The following is a 22,376-nucleotide window of genomic DNA, read 5'->3' as shown; positions in this document are numbered from 1 at the left end:
ATCAACTCCTGGAACCTTCTTATTTTCTATTTTAAGATATTATTAATCTTGAGAGTTCTAAGATTTACTGGAACTATGAAAGGAATGGATTTGGGGTTTATATTACATCTGGACACATGTTGGTGCCATATTCTGACCCGGATTGGAGACCAGTCTTCTGGTTCGATAGAGAAATTGTAGCTGTGTTAATCTAATGGCACTAATGATTTTATGGTAAAGCTGAAAATCAGGTAGGTTTAATCTCCCTTTCTCTTTTGTGTAGATAAGTTTTGAATAACTTGTCCTTAACAATTTAGGAAACCAGATGAATTTGGCAAGTTCTTTATTAATTTTTTGAAAGAAATTACTTGGGATGACAGAGACTGATGTATTGAAATGATATAGTAGTCTTGGTAGTATAGTCATTCTAATAATTGCTGTTTTAGATATCACTGATAATTTCTGTTGTCTCCATCTATGCAGATTCTGTGTGATGCTGGCCCATATTTTAATCAAATTATTTTGTAACATGGATAGATGATTATCATCATAAGATATCCCTAGATATTTAATCAAGTATACAGTTTTGTAAGTGGAGTCCGGAAAGTAATTTTCTCTATGATTAAGAGGATTGATGGGAAATATGTGGGATTTCTTGTGATTCACCTGGTAGTTCAAGACTTTTGAAAATTTATTTATTGATGATACAATTTTCCTTAGGCCTGTATTTGGGAATTCAAAATATATATTCAGATCATCTGCAAATGCAGATAACATTATTTTTGAATTCAAAATTCTGGGAATTGAGTGAAAGGTTCTTTGTGTAATATGAAGGAAGAAGGGCTCTATGTATAGATTAAATAGATGGGGTGAAAGTGGACAGCCCTGTCTTGTTCTGCTCATTATCTTAATAGGGCTAGATAGCCTTTTATTAATATAGAGATGCGTATATGCTTTATTGTATAGAGTTTCAATTAGCCTGATGAATTCCTTCAGAATATTGAATTTGGATAGGGAAGAAAAAGAAACTTCCAGTTCACTCTACCAAATGCTTTACAAGCATCTAAAACTAGTGTTTACCTCAGATTTCTTTCTTTTTTGAGAAGCTGGATCATATAGTCCAGAGTTAAATATTGTCCCATGTATATATATTATACATGAAACCAGATTGTTCTGGAGATATAATGAAAGGCATGATTTTCTTAAGTCTATATGCCAAAAGTGTGGTCAGAATTTTAATGTCAGCATTAATCAGGAAAATCTGTCTATAATTATGGGGGTTTGATTTATCTAAATTTTTATTTTTATTTTTTTTTTGTTAACTGTGAAAGTCCGACTGCAGGTCCATTTTCAGTGGAGGCCCGGGTAGAAAAGCTCCAAGCAAATAATACAATTTCACAGAGAGTAACAGCAGCATCTAAGGAAACATAATAATAATTGCTGTTTTAGATATCACTGATAATTTCTGTGATCTCCATCTATGCAGGTGCTGTGTGATGCTGGCCCATATTTTAATCAAATTATTTTGTAACATGGATAGATGATTATCATCATAAGATATCCCTAGAGATTTAATCAAGTATACAGTTTTGTAAGTGGAGTCCGGAAAGTAATTTTCTCTATGATTAAGAGGATTGATGGGAAATATGTGGGATTTCTTGTGATTCACCTGGTAGTTCAAGACTTTTGAAAATTTATTTATTGATGATACAATTTTCCTTAGGCCTGTATTTGGGAATTCAAAATATATATTCAAATCATCTGCAAATGCAGATAACATTATTTTTGAATTCAAAATTCTGGGAATTGAGTGAAAGGTTCTTTGTGTAATATGAAGGAAGAAGGGCTCTATGTATAGATTAAATAGGTGGGGTGAAAGTGGACAGCCCTGTCTTGTTCTGCTCGCTATCTTAATAGGGCTAGATAGCCTTTTATTAATATAGAGTTGCATATATGCTTTATTGTATAGAGTTTCAGTTAGCCTGATGAATTCCTTCAGAATATTGAATTTGGATAGGGAAGAAAAAGAAACTTCCAGTTCACTCTACCAAATGCTTTACAAGCATCTAAAACTAGTGTTTACCTCAGATTTCTTTCTTTTTTGAGAAGCTGGATCATATAGTCCAGAGTTAAATATTGTCCCATGTATATATATTATACATGAAACCAGATTGTTCTGGAGATATAATGAAAGGCATGATTTTCCTAAGTCTATATGCCAAAAGTGTGGTCAGAATTTTAATGTCAGCATTAATCAGGAAAATCTGTCTATAATTATGGGGGTTTGATTTATCTAAATTCTTTTTAGGAATGAAAATTGTTCTCATATTGTTTATATAAATATCAGTTATACCATTTAACTTAATGTAGTTGAATACTTAAGAATGGATGAAAGTTTTTGTTTAAATGTTTTATAAAACTCTGCTATGTATCCATGTGGACCTGAGGCCTTAATTATTTTTAAGTTTTTATTGACCTCAGCTATTTCCTGCTGTTCTAATGAGGCTATGAGGAGTGCTGCCTGATTTTCATTAATCATATGAAATGTGAGATTTGTCAAGAATTCCATGATCTCAAAGCTAGGGATCTGTTGAGTTTTTGTTCCATAGATTTCTGTGTAAATTTATTGGAATATTTCTATAATCTGTACATCTGACTTGAATATTTTATCCTGATATTAAAGTAGAGTTATCCTAGAGGCTTCTTGTCTATTATCAATTATTCTCGCCAGAGTTCTAGATGGAACTTGTGCCCATTCAGAATATTCAGCTATAGATTTTAGTTCCTGTAAAAAATAGTTTTGTTGGTGTAGCTCAAAATAGTTATGTTTGCAGTTTATTAATTTGTTTCTCTAAATCAGGACTCTGTGTTGTCTGACATTTCTTATCTAGTTCCTTCAGTTTAATACTTAGCTTTACTTTACTTCTCTTTCATAGCTTTTTTATAGAAGAAAGATTTTTGGATTAGTATACCTCTAAGTGTCGCCTTGCAGGCTGCCCATTGAACGTCATATGAAATATCAGAGGACATTAGATTCTTATCTAATTCTGTTAATATATCTGTTATTTCCTTTATCACATCCAATGTTGTGAGTAGATTGATATTTAAGGACCAATTACATCTGTTGTTCATTTTTGATGTATTGCCTGTCAAGTTTATTTTCAGTGAAATCTGCAAATGATTTGACAAGAACCCGGGCTCCATTGAGGACTTTATTTCACCTCTTATTAGTGGATCTGAGATTAAAAAGAAATCTAATCTCGACCAGGAATTATGGCATTTAGAATAATATGCTGCTTTTATCTATTACATCTCCAAAAGAGATAGGCTCTAAAAGGCAAAAGTCTGAGATAAGGTCAGCTAGCGCAAGTAACGTATGAATTGGACATGCTAGTATGATCAAATACAGGATATATGACTGCATTCCAGTTCCCTACTATTATATGGTAGTGATCTGGGAACTTGCAAAGCAGGTTATTTATCTCCAGAATAAAGTTTTGTTGTCCTGAGCATGGGCCATACACATTCAGAAATAGTGTTGGCTAACTGGATAAATGATTCAAGGCTGTGAAATAACATCATCTACCATTTACATCAGATTTATACTCTAGGATTAACCCTTTAAATGATTTTTTGATTATAGTAGCAACTCCTTTGGAGTTAGTCTTATCTCCAGCTGCAATAATAGATTTTACCCACTTCCTATTCATGTCCCCCCCATTCCTCCTGCAACATATCTGTTTCTTGTATAAAATAAATGTTTGCTTTTGACTTAGATATTAGATGCATCAATAATTTCCTTTTATTTTTGTCTTGTAATCCTCTCACATTCCACAAATTAATTCTCCGCATTTTATATCTTGGATTTTACTCTGAGTAATGCCAATTTAACTTTACAAGCTTTATCTCTATAAGCCTGACATGTCTTTACCATTAGTACATTAGATACAGTTCCTAGTTTAGTAACACTTAGATCTTTCAAAACTAACCCTGTACCTACCCACTTAAACTCCGTAATTGAAAGAGCTTTCAAGAGGAAGGTTAGAGAATAGACCAGAAATATCGCTTGTTTTATTATTTTGGGAATGTGACACTTAAAATTTGATGTACATAACCAGTTAAAGTCACCAACCCAACTAAAAGTATTATACATTACTATATTAACCCCAAGATAAGTCATCCTATACCCTACACCAAGAATCCACAATCTCCTGGTTACACATGTTGCCAGTGTAGAAATAGGATAAGAATTACCTTCTGTTTATCTTAAAACAGTAATTATTAAGGTGGGAATTCTATTATTTATAATAACCAAAGTTAAATATTTGCTGGTACTCGATGTGAAAATAGAGATCGAGACAAGTGGTAACTTTATCTTGCAATTCAAGGTGGCATTTGAGTCTGTTGTTGTTTGGTTTAGTTAGCTAAATTCTTATCTTTATGTTAATATCTGATATTTAGCACTCAGTGAGGCGTGGTCTTAAGGGTATCTTGCATAATCGTGTAATAGTTAATATTACCTCTATGGGTAATCACCTACAACTTAATGGTATCTGTTGTTTATAAGATCTAACATGGCAAAATAACAAGATAAATAAGGTACAGTTTTCTCCAACCCTTCAAGGAGGTTGGATATACATTTTCCAACAGCTATTGAATGCTCTTGCATCTTGACTGCAGTATTATGAGGATCAAGTTTGCCATATGTAGTGATCTGAGAGTGTAGAAGCATTTCTTCATTTTAGAAATTCACTTCATTACGCATCATACTTGTAGATCAATAGCAATAGCAGTTTGTGAATTCATAAGCCATGTGAAATAAATGCCAGATTTAATTAGCATACAGTGATTATCTCTTCCCAGCAATATTTTACAAAGTGGGTTGCAGTCCACAGTCAAAACAACTAGAGCAAAGCACAACTAAACAATTATTAGGTATTATATATAACCAAACAACTAGGCATGCATATCTTTCAAACTCTACAGTTTGTTCTATTAAGTGTTTTAAATAACATTCCATTTTTTGGTTGCCCTATCCCTTCACAGTAGTCCAATTAATACTTTAAAGGCATTTCAGAAACCTATTGTTTTTATGTGGAAGCAATCATCTTTGTTGCAATTAGTTATTTTAACAGACAGGAAGTTTTATATATATCACCTACTGTCTGTCTCAAATATAGTGTTAGCAGTACAGCTCTACACAGATGAGTGAAGGGGATGAGCTTAAAAAAAACAAATACAGCTCATAGCAGTCATATTGACCAAAGGGGCCTTAGGCTTGCATCCAGTTTTTAAATAATCTGTTGGATTCTTTTGTAGCACTGATTGAAAAGAGGGCCTTTAGGTGTTCCCTGGCTAGACTGAAACATATGCTACACTAATGATGATCCAGATATTACTTTGAGACACGGCCCCATTGTATAGTTTGAACAGTGACAAATGAGGCTGAACAGAAATTAAAGTTCTTATAAACATCTGATTGGAAAAAGGTTATAAGTAAAGGCTACAAGTAAAACTTTATTTTTATGATGATATGGCTTTCTCCTTTTTTTCCCTAAGATACAGTGAATAAATTATCTTTGAAAAGCTCTCTGGATTAAGTACAGGCTTCAGAGGAGTAGATGTTGAAAAAAGAACTAGCATTTACCTTTGCTTTATTTTTAGTTAAATTCTTAAAATATTGCTTGGATATTCTCTTCTGCATAGCTTGCTGTTTCGCTGGAGTGGTGATGTGTGAAAGGGCAATATTTGATGATGTAGCAGGAAATTGTTACCCTATATTGCACTTACTGTGAACCACTTCTAAGACTTATGTTCCTACCTATTTATACTTTGTTAACAGGTATACTTCCAGTTTCTCCTGAACTATATTTACCAGAATTGTAATTCGTTCAATGAAGGGAAACAGAAGGAAAACAACAGTATCGTCAGAACCAGGCAAGAGATTTCTTCTAAGGAAGATGTTTAAGACTCCAGAGCTTTGTCAAAGATCTTTATGAATGCTGTCTTTGCTTCTTTGGGTGAATCCATGGCAATTCTCACATCATTGTTGAAGAAGACAAGTTTATTTGAATAGCGCATTTAGAATTTTATTTTCCGTTTAATTAGATCTGCACAGTACGGTGAGAGGCTTTTGTGTTTTTGTTATATTGCTAGAGGGAGGTCTTGTGCTAGAGTGATCTTATACCCATTCCAGATCACCTGTTTTTGTTTTTTGGTGACTGAAAGTATTTTCTGCATGTCTTGGTAATTCAAGAGCTTAACATATATCTGTCTCGGAACTGCTGAGTCCTGTTTGTTTTGTGTAGAGCTCGATGGACTCTCTCGACAATGATCTCATTGGTGCTCTCCTCTTTTTAAGTAAATTTGCAAAATTCTGTTTGATAACTGAGATAAGTTGACTATGCTCATATTTCTTGGGACCCCCCCCCTTATTAGAATATTATTTTGCTGACGTCTAGCCTCTAAATCTACAAGTTTTTGCTGAATTTTTGACAGTAGAGCATTTTTGGCGCCAAGCTCCTCTTTAAGTTTCTCTATCTGGTGTTCTTTGTCATGCATTTTTGCTTCAATGTGGTCCATGTAGTCTGCAGTTTGGTTGATAGAATTACCAAAGCTGGATAATTGCTCAGAGAAGTTTGGAACAGCTGTTTGTAATGGTAGGAGAGCTTGTTTAAGTTCCTCCATTTGGATGTTAGATTTGGATTTTAGCTTTGGGTTTGGCTTGGTTGTTTCTTGCTGCTGCTTAGCTGTTTTCTGCATCTTAGATATCATTTCCATTTCAGGACAGGCTATTGCTGATAGCTTTGTTTCTGTGGTCTGGATTTCCATGTATTCTGTTTCCTTAGACATTGTTTAATGCTTCCACCTTTTGAGTTATATTTCCAAGGTATTGTATAGCTGCTTTGTGGCCTGATTTTACATGTGGTGATGGGTCCCGAAGCTGTACAACTAGTACATTTTTCACCAGTTACTTTTTTATTTTTTTATTTTACATTTGTTGATTGGGCTAGTCCAACTGGATACATGTCCATTTTCAGTAGAGGCCCGGGGAGAAAAGCTCCACATTTACAATATTATTTACAGTAAGATAGAATTTACAAAAAAATTGAGGTACGTTACAGTTTTTTACTTTACTTTGGAATTTTACTCACAGATTTAGTACATATCTGGTATAGTTAGTCATAGCAGTGAAATCACAAGTAAAAATGTTTCAACTGTACAGATGCATACTCTTTTTTGGTAACAGAAATGTATCTAGCACATGCAGATAAGATGAGTAATACCCATTGGTAAGTGAGGTAGTTAGTCAGGGTTAGCACAGGGGCATAATCATTGTGCTTTAAGGTATGGTTTCAGTTTGCTTTTGAATAGGGTGCTTGAGGTAAACGAAGTTAGATCACTGGAAAGAGAGTTCCAGGTTTTGCCAGTAGTGTTCGAGAACAGAGAGTCACCAGCTAAATTGTTAGTTTTACATATTTGCACAAGTTGTTTATTAGATGCGCGTAAGGTCTTTAGGTTGCTGTAGGTGGTAATCAGATTTGTCAGTATTGGTGTTAGTAGGATGATACAGGAACTTGTGGGCAACTGTTAGTTGGTTAAATGTTAAAAGATTTGGCAGCTCTAACCATCCTAGCTGTTTAAGATTGTGACAATGATGGGTTCTGTAGGAAGACCCAGTTGCAAATCTGGCAATGTTATTGTAGGAGATGGCCAGCTTGCTCAAGTTGCTTTTACATAGTTTAGTGTATATATAGGGGAGACATATAGTAGGGTAGAGATTAAGTGAGTACGGGCAATATTGGACCTGGCTAGTGGGGTTAGAAAGGGTTTGATCCTATAGAGGGAACCTAGTTTCTTGTTGACTGTTTTTATAGTACTGTATATATGGGAATCAAAGGTAAGGTTGTTATCTATTAGTACCCCAAGTAGTTTTGTAGTGGGATCCGGAGAGATAATAATACCATTACTTGATGTAACAGTAAAATTAAGTGGGGAGGATCTATGGGTCGGAGTAAATAGTAGAAGCTTTGACTTTGTGGGGTTCAAGATAAGACATCGGTGTAGAAGCCATTTCTCAACTGAATTAAACACATTTTGGGTTAGTGACTGAAGATCTGATGGAGAAGTGGCTGAGCATATTAATGGTGAATCATCTGCATATTGGATACAGGTAGCTTGAGGTATTGCAGCATGTAGGTCATTTATAAATATAGAAAATAAGAGTGGTCCTAGTATGGAGCCTTGAGGGACACCGAGGGTAATCGGGAGGTTAGAAGATAAGTTATTCTCCCATAATACAGCCTGTTGCCTGCTGTTTAGATAGGATTGGAACCATTCTATAGCCACTGTATCTAGTGACAGGTTTTTGAGTATGTTAATGAATAGCTGGTGGTTTACCATGTCGAATGCTTTTGACAAATTAATAAAGAGGGCGGAGGATTGAAGCTCATTATTTCGATATTTATTAATGTGATCAGAGAAGGATAAAAGAGCAGAGGTGGTGCTATGAAATGGTCTAAAACCATGTTGGCTGTTAGCTAATAAGTTGTTTTCTAATAGGAAGCCTAACAGCTGTTTGTGAATGCATTTCTCCATGATTTTTGCCAGTGGAGATAATATGGCTATTGGTTTATAGTTTGATAATTTGTTGGAGTTACCACCTTTATGCAGGGGGATGATATATGAAATTTTCCAGATTGATGGAACGTTACCTTCAGTAATGGTTCTATTAATCAGCATGGATCTGGAGTAGGCTATGGCTTTTGTAGCTTTTTTAGGTATTCGGCAGGTAGTAGATCTGCTGAGTGGGTGGTAGGTTTAAGTTTTTGAATTAGGGTACAGATAAGGGATGTGGGAACAGGTTGAAAGTGAAATGATTGAGGTGTGTTAGAGCTTGAGGTGGTCAAAGATGAGGTGTCAGGGGATAGCTGATTGGCAAGTGATTGAATGGTCTCTGTGAAGAAAGTATTGAAGAGGTTGGCTATTTGCTTGTGACTACTGTGATCAGAACCTGAGGGGGTGGGTGGAAGTGATCGATCTGGGTGTAGAAGTTTATTAATGCCTGACCAAAATTTCTGAGGATTGTTTTGGTGGGTTTGTTGGAGCTGAAAGTAAAAATTACTTTTGTCCAACTGTATGGCTTTTTTTGTTTCATTTCTTAGCTGTCTAAACTTTAATTGATCTGCTGGGTCTTTAGTAGTGCGCCAGTTTGCCCAGACTTTGTTTCTAAGGAGAATTTTTGTTTAGTTGCTTTAGAAAGCCATGGGGCTGGTTTAACCCTAGTTCTAATTGTATGGGTTGGTGCATGGTGGTCAAGAACAGTTGAGAATTTAGAATTGAAATATATAACTACTTCTAATGGTAGTTGTTTTAGGGGAGGCCAATCACATGCTTTATGTTCTTTTTGAAAGGTGTCAGGGTTGAAATATTTGTTGGATCTTATTGTCCTATATGTGGTTGGGTTTGGAATGTCACTCTTATTTCTAATTAAGAAGGTAAGAGAATAGTCACTTATGTCTTTGGGGAGGGTTCCTACTATGTAATTTTGGTGGTGACTATTTATGAGGATCCAATCAAGGGTGCTCTCCTTGTTGTTAACTTTATTAGCCCTCGTGGGGGATGTAATGGTTTGTGTAAAACTGTAAAGGTTTATATGGGTAGAAGGCTGTTCTGTGGTACACCTCTTCCAATTTACATTAAAGTCACCAAGTACTATAGTTTCATGTGGGTAGTTTGTGGAGAGCCAACTAAGGATATTCTCTAGGGTGTTAGTGTTATTACCGGGGGAAGATAAATACAGATGATATAGAAAGATTTATATTTATTAAGCTGTATTTTGGAAATAAGGATTTCTGTATTACTGGCTAGGGGTGGATTAGATTCTATGGAGGTTACTTGTAAACCAGATTTGTATAGTATAGCTACTCCACCACCCTTTTTAGCTTTGCGGTCTAGTCTCAAGATATTATATCCGGGTGGTATTACCTCATTGTCTGGTGTTGTTGCCTTGAGCCATGTTTCAGTGAGACATAGGATGTCAAATGAATGTACATCCATGAGAGCATGCAGGTGGGCAACCTTATTGTTAATGCTCCGAATATTAAGATGGGCTATTAGTAGTGAATTAGAGGGTCTAGTAAGCAAATGTGAGTTAGCAGGGGTTGTAATGTGAGGCTCTATAGTTGTAGCAGATCTGGGAATGTGCTCCTTTCCCTACTGTGGTGAGATCTTAGAGTTAGCATTCAGAGAATGAGAATTATAATTAATGTCTATAAGAATCCTTTTCTTGAACAAATACGGGTGCAGGCTTCATTTAGCTACCAAGTATTTGTCTCTTCTTGATCAATAACTGGCTTTTGATGAGAATAAATTGTTATTAGTTAGGAGCTTCATGGAGAGGGTGTTTACTGGATATCCACCATCTTGTAAAAAACAAAATAAGCAACAATATTATACAGTGCATTCATCTGTTGAGTTGAATTCTTTACATCTTTAGATTTAGGTCTGTTTGTATTCATATTATAGGCTTTCCTAATGTTCTTGTTTAATAGATAAGTTATATGCAATTTTTGTGATATTTTGTACTTTAGATAGTATCAGCAATTAATATGAATTTATTAAGGCTTCATCAGATTCATGTAATCTCTTGCTTTTAACTTTTCTTGTACCTTGTTTTTCTCTATGAAGCACAAAAAAATCCTAAGCATTTTATAAATAATATCTGAAGTGCTCCTAGTATATTAAACATATCAGTGTTACTGTATGTCATGTTTAACAATTACACTTAATCTATTCATCTTCATAGTTGAAGACTAACTGTGGACTGACATCAGACTTGTTCATGTTTATCACATGAGTGTCGTTTCTTACTTACCAGTCTACGTAAGAATGCTGATTCTTATAATGCTTTCATGACATTTACATCCTACCATACTAGTTCTTTATTACATCTGGTTCAGCTTCTTACTGAATGCATTTATATAGATATAGCTTGATTTATTTATTGGTTTCTTAGCTGTTAAATTATTATAACTTTTGTTGTTATAAGTAGTCATATTTTCTTTTATAGCTATGTGTCCTAGTATACATACATATGAGTTTGCATTAACTGTTTACATCAATTGCTTCTATCTTGTTCATTATGTTATTTTCTTTGCATATATTATAGTACTTTTGTGGTAATTTCTCTTATTTCCTTTTAGAATTATTAAATCTATGCTGTGTATATGTACATACTCAATAATTCTTTGAAGAACTTGTATTTTGGTGAAAATATGTACTTGTCATTTTAAGAGCCTTTTGGTTTAAGTTAAGCCCCATATTGATTTGCATCATAAACATTTGGTTTTTAAAGTTATATCATTTTATATTTCCTAGACCATTTATACTAGAGTCAAAAGCAGTATAGCATTGTGTTACCAAACTATTAAAGCCTGAAAGCATGTATGGTAATTCCATATTTCATATGTTAAGACATGACAAGTTAGTACTACTCACAGCAAAAGACAACACCACTATATACCCAACTGAACACACCAAATTGCTAGGAGTGGAAATAGACAATAAATTAAAATTTGACATTCACATATCCATGACCATAAAAAAAGTCCACAAAAAACTAGGAGCGTTATACAGAAATAAGCAATTTCTCACCAAAACAGCAAAGATTTCAATATCAAATTCCCACCTTATCTCCACCCTGCTTTATGCCTCTCCAATATATACCAACCTAAGGCAATGTGATCTAAACAAGCTAGAGACCTGCTACAACAAAATCGCCAAATTCGCCACAGGGGCATCCTACTGTAGTCACCACTGTCTCTCACTTGCTGAACTGGGCTGGCTTGAACCCCCTCACCTCCTTCAGTGGTATCAACTCTCACTCACCCACAAACTAGTAAACCATCCACTAAATGTCCCATCCCTCTGGAATCTACTCCAACCCTATTGCACCACCAGACCACTAAAATCACTTGCAGATCACTAAAGCCAATAACTCTGCTGGTGAAGCACTATTCTCTTGCACCATAGACAAATTATGGAACTCACTCCCACCCACAATTACCTCCATACCATCATGCACCCACTTCAAAACTTTACTAAAAGCGCATCTAAAAACATGCTGGCTATGCCTTTGCAACTCCCACTCTAATATCATCCACCCCATCCAAACACTACCTTTCTTTCCACTCCACTAACTACCTTGATTATAGCAAGCTCAGATGCTCATAAGCCTAGTACTTATTATACAGCAGGAACTTCTCATTGTAACATTTGTTAATGTCTGTTATGTACTTCACAGATAAAGATTCTAGTTGTCTACTGATGTACTTTGTTCTTCATCTGTAAATATGTTGTAATTGCTATGTTAAATTGTTAATCACTATGTAATCCAATGTAACTACTGTCTGTTTATTTTACTGTGGAGCTTTTCTCCCCGGGCCTCTGCTGAAAATGGACCTACATCCAGTCGGACACTCCCGGTCAACAAATTTAAATAAATAAATAAAAATAAATAAATAAATACTACTTGTTCTAGATATTAAAGCAGTTTTTTGATATTTATCTTTTTTATATGTTTAATATTGCATTAGTATAAATAAAAAAGGCATTTACCTTGTCATTCACACCAGAGTCAAAAGCAGTATAGCATTGTCATATTAAATTATTAAAGCCTGAAAGCATGTATGGCAATTCTATTTTTCATATTATTTTTATTTTTAATAAAACCTCAATACAGACATCAATGGTATTATAGTATAATGGAATGAGATTAAAATTCCTTCATCAAATATCTCTGTCTTTGTTTGCTCGGGGAAGGAGACAGCATTTCAGTGTATACTGCTATCATTGCTTTGTAAGCAGCATGTATTCTTCAGTTTCAAATTAGCTTTATACCTGCTGTGTAAACATCAAATATGTTACTCTGCTTTCCAGTAGATCACATCATAGAAAAATGCAGATGTTAAGAGAAGTACTACAGTATTATAACTTGAAAATGTACTTCCACAAATTAATCAAGGTAAATTAAGTCATCTTAATAAAACATAAGATTAATTATGTTAAATAAATTGATGAAATGCTGTAAGCGATGGTTTAATAAGGACATTTCTTGTTTTAAAAAAGAAAAAAAGCAGGAATTGAATAATTTATGTAATGTTGCTTAGGTTATATGACATATAACAATATATGTGAAGTAAACTATCTGCTATGTTAATTATAGTGTGATTACTTTTATATGAATATATATTAGCCTATGTCATAAGTGATAATTCAATAAAAGTGTTTGGAAAAAAAAGCCTACAACATTTTACACTCACAGTCAAAGTAAAAACATCTATTTCAGTTGGGTGAAATTTTAAACTGTGGACATTGATTTGGTTGCGACCATATAATCAGCAGATGAAAATATTGGAAACAAATTAGGAAGAACCAACAACATTTAAGCAGGGGGGTGGCAAGCTTGACCTACATCTGCAACACCCCCTGCTAATTATATATACTTAATGCAAGATCTTACTACAGTGGGGAAAGGAGCACATTCCCAGATCACTGTACCACAGTCTCCTTGCAAATCTGATGAACACACAGTGTTACACAGTTTTATGTTCACATGGCAATAGTACAATATTATAATGTCAGTTGTCAGCATTCCAAAAGTAGTATCAGTACAGATTTGAACCTTGCCTGCTTAGCTCACAGTTCTCTGAGTTGTGCACTAGTGATGCCGCAGAAAAAAGTTATGCAGCTCTTCTCAGAAGTCACACATTGGAGGAAGGTCATCAACTGTCCCCCGGATTTACAAAGCCCATTATAGCGTGCAGGATTAGTCTAAGAGCTATTTTTGGCAATATGGGCGGCGTGCGATCCAGGAATGAGCTCCTGGGATGTGCACGTGAGCTCTTAGACTAATCCTGCACAGACTGAGCTCCTGTATCCAAATTACCCTTATTTGCCGGTGAAAACCATCCAAACGATGGTAATATGCGATCCAGGAACCTGTCAGCTGCCCGTGCAGGATGAGTGCAGTGTGCAGAAATGTACTTGGTTAGTAACCGAGTAAATTTCTGCAGTCTACAAAACGGAGCTATGACAGCTCCAAATAAAGGCTGCATATCATTGAGGAAGCATGCCAATGGCCAAGTAGAAGGCCATTGGCATTGCAGACTGTTAGAAAAAACAAATAAAAAAACTTTAATTTTTATTCGCCGATCTCGCCTGTTTAAGCATCGGGCAGCGACGTGCAAACGGGATCAGGGGGAAAATAATAAAATAAACTTATAATAAGCATTCTAACTAAAATCAGTATTCTGCCATGCAAGTCAATGGCAGGCAGAAGACAACCTGGCCAGTGAGAAATGTTTGCTAAGGGGGAGGCTCAGTGTGGGACATGTAACTATGCATTAGCAGGCAATCCTATGCAAATGAGAGAAAGGTTAGTGAATCCCAGGTTATCCCAGGGTGTGAGGCAGGTCCCAAGAGTGTAAGAGTATAAATAGCTGGGTGCAAGACTAGGATATAGGTGACATCATGGGGGGGGTGTCAGGCATACTGTAAGTGGATTGGATACCTGTGGCTCGAGATTGCACCTAACTTAGCACAGCTAAGCTAGGGGTGTGTCTAAATCTGCCTACCACTCTTTAGAAAGTGTAAGCGTGTGCGTGCACCATACACCGGATTTTATAGGAATAAAAAGAAGTTAAATCAGGATAAAGCAGCTCTGTGCACATTTCAGCACTCCATTTGCACGGCGCTCACACGGGCCTAAACAGGGAGGCAATGGGAAGGGAAAACAGCAGTAGGAAGGTAATCAAGGAGAACTAGCTTAGCTGACAGGTGAAATGTATCAGCATCAACCAATTACACAGGCAGCAGACCAGCCCAGCCCAGCACACCACTATAAACTATGCAAACACCTTTCTCCCTTGTTTTTCCCAAAAACTGTGCAGTACCGGTGTATACAGATGGGAAATTTTTAAAAATAAAAGCAAGGGAAAAAATGGTAGTGGCTGCTTTTGCTATCATAAACCAGCATGTGCAAGAGGCTGAGGGTGGTGAGGATCTGAATGCTGCTGAGCAACCCACAGTGAGGAGATGGAGAAGAGTGTACAGACCCAGGGCAACCTACCAAGGGCTACATGAGCTGGAGATAGTGGAACACTATAGGCTGGACAGGGACCTCCTACAGCAAATTGTTGAACTGTGCCGGCCACGCCTGACACACAGAACTAGCAGAGGGGAACCAATCCCAGTGGGATACCAAGGTATGTGTAGGTATAAGAATACTAGCTACAGTTACGTTCCAAAGGCCAACTGAGGATATGATGGGGATTTCACAGGCATCAGCTCCAGGGTACTCTACCAGTTCCTGGATGCCATGTCAGCACAAGTCAGTGAGCGCATATATTTCCCAATCACCCGTGAGGCGTTGGCCAGCAATATGCATCTCTTCCACAAAATAGCAGAATACCCTGAGGTAGTGAGTACAATAGACTGCATGCACATACACATTAAATCATCACCAGGTGAGCGGGGTAGGGTCTACATCAACCGCAAGGGCTTCCCCTCCATCAACTGTCAGGTCGTGTGCAATGCACAGTGCATAATAATGAATGTGTGTGCTGGCTGCCCTGGAAGCTACCATGATTTCCACATCTGGAATCTGATGTAGCTGTACCAGATATTTGCCAATGGGGACATCCCACATGGTCACCTAGTGGGGGATGCTGGATATGCACTGGAGCCATGCCTGATGACCCCATCAGAAATGCAAACACACCCGAGCACAAACTCCATAATGAGGCACACGCACAAACATGAATCATAATAGAGCATGTGTTTGGGATGCTCAAGTCATGGTTCCGGCACCTGGGCACATTCGGTGGAGCCTTGCAGTACTCACCAAATACATGTACCGAAATTGTCCTTGTATGTGGTGTGCTACACAATATGATCCTGTGAAAACAGCTGCATCAAGAACAGCATGTGGCAGGGCCACACAGCCCCCCACCAGTGCCAAGGCCTGCACATGTGCAGAGTGACTCAGAGGAGGAACAACCTTAGCCTGCCCTAGTAGGCAGAAGTAGGTGTGCCCAGTATGCCCTAGCCTTGGCAAAGAGGCAACGCATAGCACATGCACTGACACAGTAGAGACCCAGGGAATGACACCTCTCTCCGACATACAGTAAAAGGGATGCCAAGCATGGCACTACCTGCGCTCACCCATATATAGGGAGTGTACTATGTGCATCCAAGATAGGCAGCCCTGCAGCACCACCCTCAATTCTGGGACACCCACAAGGTAAGTGACTCACACATGCCAGTTGGGGGGTACATACCCAACAACAGTCAAAGCCAACAGGATAGGTGTAGACAAACACAAACAAATGCTGTACTATGGCCTCTGAATGAGCCCCATGGGTAACCCCTTCCCCAGGCCTACACAGACAGACTACAGCAGGCCAGCCAGTTGGATGTAAGTTGTGAAGACTAGGAAGTCAAAACTAATATGCAGGTAGTGAAAGCTAAGATCTGTAGTACACTGGTATGCCTCTAGCATGATAGGTAAGACTACAGACGGAAATGGTGTACCCAACATACAGGTACAGTCCTTGCAAATGTGTAAAAGTGTAAGGTGTGCCCCACCATCCTATGTACACTTATAGTATCAGTCAGGTGTGCCCCCCACCCTTGTGTAGAAATGTAGAAACAGTCATGTGCTTCCCCCCACTATGCAGAAATGTAGCAACAGTCAATGCCAAATGACTGATGGATACCCCACAGACACAGCATGCTACCTGTTGGTGTACAACACAAAGGTCATCACCGCAGTACAAACTACCTGGACTTGATCCACACATGCAATATACATGGCCATACTGGGTATGCTCACACACTTAGAGGAATGAAGGCAATGTCAGTCAACAACATACTGAAAGGCTATACTGGGCATGCTCACACACTTAAACACATGAAGGCCATGTCAGCAAACACCAGTGGACCAGACATATCTGGCTGTTGCAGTTCTTAGTGCAGACACATGTCAGTATGCACCACTCCTGCCTTGATCACACAGTGGATAGGAATAGAGACATATATGTAAGGACAACACACTATAATAAGCCACAGGTAGACGTACATAGATGTGTTGAAGAGGGTAACCATGACAAGGAGCCATCTGGGCCTGTCCCACCCAGCACACAGCCAAAGGGTCCCAAACACATGAGGTGCAGGTGTCACTCACTGCAGATACTAGCCACCAGTATCTGTCAGCATGACGGAGTGTTGCACGTGCCAGCTGCGCAGCATGACTGTACAAGGAAGTAGTCAACTAGTAGCTGTATACACGTACCTGTGGCATATGACCCCGTGTGTGCCTGCATGCAGCATGACAACCCCTACATGAATGGGTTACGGCCCATGCACACACTGCCCTCCCCATAGCAGTGTCATGACAAGCCTGCTGAGGTCATCCAATGTGAAATACACCTGTGGGAGAGCTGTAGCTCAGTAATCCCCATGGCGCTTCCCATAACTGCATACTGCCGTACTGATAAACTAGTTAGGTAGTAGTCCTAACCCCAGACTTGGCAACTGTGTGAGTGTATGCTTGTGTGCGTGTCTCTCAGTCTCTGACTGTGTAGAGAGAAATGCTTTTTAGGCTACTCACACTCCGTGCAGTTCATATACACAACTTTGGCAAGGCTGCTGATGTCACTCACCTAGAAATACACCTCCCGGACCTAGCAACTGTGTGTGTGTCTCACTGAGTACAGAACAATGCTTTTTAGTCAACTCACACCCCATACAATACATAGCCTCAACTTTGGCAAGGCTGCTGATATCACTCACCTAGAAATACACCTCTGGGGATGTCATTTTTCAGTAATCTCCGTCGCACGTTCTGTAATTTCACACTGCTATAGTGTGATAAAGTAGTTATGTAGGTGTTCTAACCCCAGACCTGGCAAGTGTGTATCTGACTGAGTAGACAGTAATGCTTTTTACACCACTCACACCCCATACAGATCATATACGCAACATTGGCAAGGCTGCTGATGCACTCACCTAGAAATATACCTCTGAGGATATCATAGCTCAGTAATCGCCATAGTGCGTGTTGTAACAGTGCACTGTTGTAGTGTATTAAAGTAGTTAGGTGGTGTTCTAACCACAGACCTGGTGTGTGTGTGTATAACAAGGCTTCTTAGGCCACTCACACCCCGTACAGTTCATATATACAACTTTGACAAGGCTGCTGATGTCATTCACCTAGAAATACACGTCTAGGGAAATTATAGCCCATTAATCTCCGTAGCATGTCCTGTGACTTTGTGCTGCTATAGTGTGATAAAGTAATTAGGGTAGGTGTTCAAACCCCAGACTTGGCAATTGTGTGTGTGAATTTTTTTGTCTTTGTCTGTTTATGACTGAGTGACGAACAATGCTTTTTAGGTCACACACACTCCTTAGAATTCATATACCCAATGTTGACAAGGTTGCTGATGTCACTCACCTAGAAATACACCTCTGGGAAAGTCATAGACCAGTAATATCTGTAGCATGTCCTGTAACTGTGTACTGCTGTTGTGTGATTTAGAACTGTGGTAGGGTTCCATGGCAGTTCTGGATGTTCTGCATGTATTTCAATGGCTGTGTATGAAGCAATGCACCATAGGCCACTCACTTGCCATACAATTCAAATGCCCTGCTTTGCCAATCCTACTGATTTCATTCATTGTGAAATACAACGTTGGTGAGAAAGCTCCTTGTAATCTCTGTGGTGTGACCTATAACTGCTCCATGCTGTAGTGTGATATAGGCCTTGGTTAGGGGTTCTATACCTACACATGAGAGTTGTGGATGTTTTGTGCATGTCTCACTGTTTGTGTATGGAGCAATGCATTTTAGGCAAGTCACTCACAGTACAGGTGAAATGTCCTACTTTGGTAATCCTGCTGTCATTCACTGTGAAATACACCTTTGGGGAAGAAGTACTTCAGTAATATCTGTAACGCGTACTATAACTGCATAGTGCTGTAGTGTAATAAACTAGTTAGGTAGGGGTTCAACTCCCCGACATGACAGGTGTGTGTGTGTGACTAATATCCTCTGTAGAGGTGAGTGTGTGACACATGTGGAGGGGGGTTTGCTCATTAATTTTATGGTGGCCCTACTATATATCACAATGTCAGCCATACAGGGATAACAGATGTAAATTAGTTGGGAGATTGGGCTGCAAAGCCATACCCATACATGTGATATCAAGGCCAGCCAATCCAAATTAGCAACCCCACTATTACCCAGAGCATACACTCAACCCATGTGTCATATTCACACACATGTCTAGGCAACAGCCAATATGTGGTTAGTACACTGCATATTGGCCACTGATAGTAACTATGCAGTGATAGCAGTGTGCTACAGTGGGCATGTCACCCTGTCCATCTGTCCAATATGCATGTACATGCAGACAGTGCACCTCCACCATGTTTTCCAATGGACACTTGCACAACCTGTGGTGCACTCACGTGTGACTCACAACGGACATACCATGCCTGACAACATGCTCTGTATGGACAGATGAAACTGATGTCAGGGAATGCTGTTGGCATGCTATCAATGTAGGTGAAGGGTAAATCTGCTGCACATTACCAGTTCCTGCCACAGGTGGGCAAGACTGGCACATCTGATGATAATCTGTGTTCACAACATGGGCCAGACCCCCAGGTACAGTTCCACATGTCACTGTACATGCATGTGGGAGGTGTGCACATCCTAGAAACCATCCATGTCATGGACTAAGGAACATGCGGTGTACAGCATTGGCCACACACAATAGTCACCCAGCTGACTGGATGGGGGATGCAATACCCACCTGTGTGGACAAATGCAATAACTACAGGCCTAAGCCACAATGCAGACCACTGTCATGTGGTCTGATTGCCTACCCTACTGTGCTGGCACAGTTGACCACCACACACCCATGTAGACATGCACCCAAGCATGTCAGAACTGGCACCCTGTGTCTTTGTGTGTGTGTGTGTGTGTGTGTGTGTGTGTGTGTGTGTGTGTGTGTGTGTGTGTGAGTGTGTGTGTCGTATGGTGAGTATGTCCACATCCACACTCACAACCCCCCAGGGCATACTGAAGCATGCTGTCTGATGTCAGACATCTCCTCATACTCTTTGCCCATATGGCCTCTGTATGACCCGAGTGGTGCATGTGATACCTGCACATTGATGTGTTGTGGCAATCCCACTACCGATGAGTTGCACTCCTGGCCCTGCCAAGTGTGTCAATGTGTGTGTGTCCCTGTGTGAGTGTGCCTGTGTTGATGCTGGCACCTGTTCATGCAGGCAGGCACATGTACAACACCTACCATATATCTACCGTATCCCTGTTGCAGATGTCACTCACCCTCACATATATGTTCTGAGTGCTCCACATCAGGTAACCCATGTGGTGCATCCAATAACTGCATTGAACTGAGATAGCACTACATAATTTGTCAGGGATTTGATACCCTGTGCTGGTAGGTGTGTGACACAAACATGTTACAGTTTTACCCTCCTATCCCTCTCTGACATGTATCTACCTCTGTCTGCCTCCCCCACTCCCTCTATGGTGGATGTGGAGACCCACACCTGTCTTGCTTAGGCAGCAGCATGTGCATTTTACATGATGCTCGTGATCAGCTGATGGCCTCTGCACAAATTGCAGCCCTCCCCTAGCTGATTGCATGTGGAACAGCTGTGGTAACATCCCCATAGCCAATTGTATGGAAACACACTCCAATACCTAGGATCATCTTGATGGTGTTAGGCCTTTGCAGTCACTGTGAGCAGGAACTAGATTTGATGTTTGGCAAACAACATCCCAGATGGATTGCGGATTTTCCTCTAACAACATACACTGTGGAAAGAGGGCAACCAACAGGAGCAGGATGTGCCTGACCTGACTATAGACTGTAAGTGCTGCTATACTGCATTTGGAGTAATGTTGGTATAACAGTGTTTGTCTGGATATGCCTGTCATACATATCGTAATACCTCCCTTTTCAGTTCCATGTATATGAGGAATCCCCATCTGCAGGGTCATCTGCAGACTGGGCAGTGTTGTGCCTATGGTTTCATGTGTTAGCCACAGTGCATCAATCTGTGGAATGCAGAAGGTAGTGTGAAGATTGCTGTCTGTAGATGGTGAAGGCCGTGACAATTTCTGACTTCATATCCCTCATAGGACATATTTTGCAACACACCCTGTTACAATGGAAAATATATGAGGTTATCACAGCAACGTGTATACTGACACTGTGTATGTGCTGTCAGCAAACCTTTGTCAACCTTTGTACATATGGTGTGCATGAAGTAGAGCATATGTGCTGTACACCATAAATACTGTCATCATATCTGAAAACAAGCCAGTGATATATCAGATTGCTACAAATGTCATGTACAGTAGTGGCTATATTTCATGACATAAGCTGGATATTCTGTGGATGATTGCACAGTACATAGGTCTTATGTAGTGATGGTGAATGTTGGCAGTGTGTGTATTGTTAATATGCACTTTAGGCTGTGCACAGACTGTGGTAGATGTCATTGCTCTAGCTCCCCTTCTCTCAGATGTTACATGCTACCCCACTGTATGATACTGTTTTGCCGTACATGTTTGTAGGGCCATACACACACATGTCCCATACCACAGACAGCCATTGTAACAAACTGTGTAGCAGCTCAGTATATGTAGGGTCATTCTGTGAGTGGCACATATGAGAATGGTGTAGAACAGATAGTCCATATACTGTAATATTATGCCAGCTTACCATATGTGGCTGTGGCTGTGTTCACACTGGTTGTGGTTATGCACTTTCACAAGAGTGTATCTAACTCTATGCTATGACATGGCTGTCGAGCCTGCTATATATGCAGGTACATGTGCATTACCCCATACAAGATGTAGGCCAATGTTGAGGCAGTCTGTCTGTAGCCTGCACAGTGCATTGTTACATGCCTAGCAGCTTAGTGTACTTAGCCAGTGGGATGTTATGTGCAGATACTTGCCAGATGTAATGCTGCTGGGCCTCCCTTAAATGTCATGTATGTCAGACAGAGCAGTGGGATGCTCTACAGATGTATGTCAATATATAGTGGGTGGTATCTGTCCATGGCACCACTCTACTAGCAGTCATTATGTGTCAGTCCAGACAGGGGTGTGTGAATCCAACACCTATATTGCCAAATGTATACCAGTTGTTATCTGTTATACCCATCTACATGGCTGTCTACATCCATATTGTCAGGTCTGGTACACATGTGGTCACTAAGGGATCATGTGTATACCTCTGGACGGTATAAAGTGTGTCCGAAGTTCCACATATAGTGGCCAATATC

Source organism: Protopterus annectens, chromosome 4.part0, assembly GCF_019279795.1.
Source record: "Protopterus annectens isolate FY-2018-M chromosome 4.part0, PAN1.0, whole genome shotgun sequence".
Classification (NCBI taxonomy): Eukaryota; Metazoa; Chordata; order Ceratodontiformes; family Protopteridae; genus Protopterus; species Protopterus annectens.
This window is presented reverse-complemented; position numbering follows the sequence as displayed.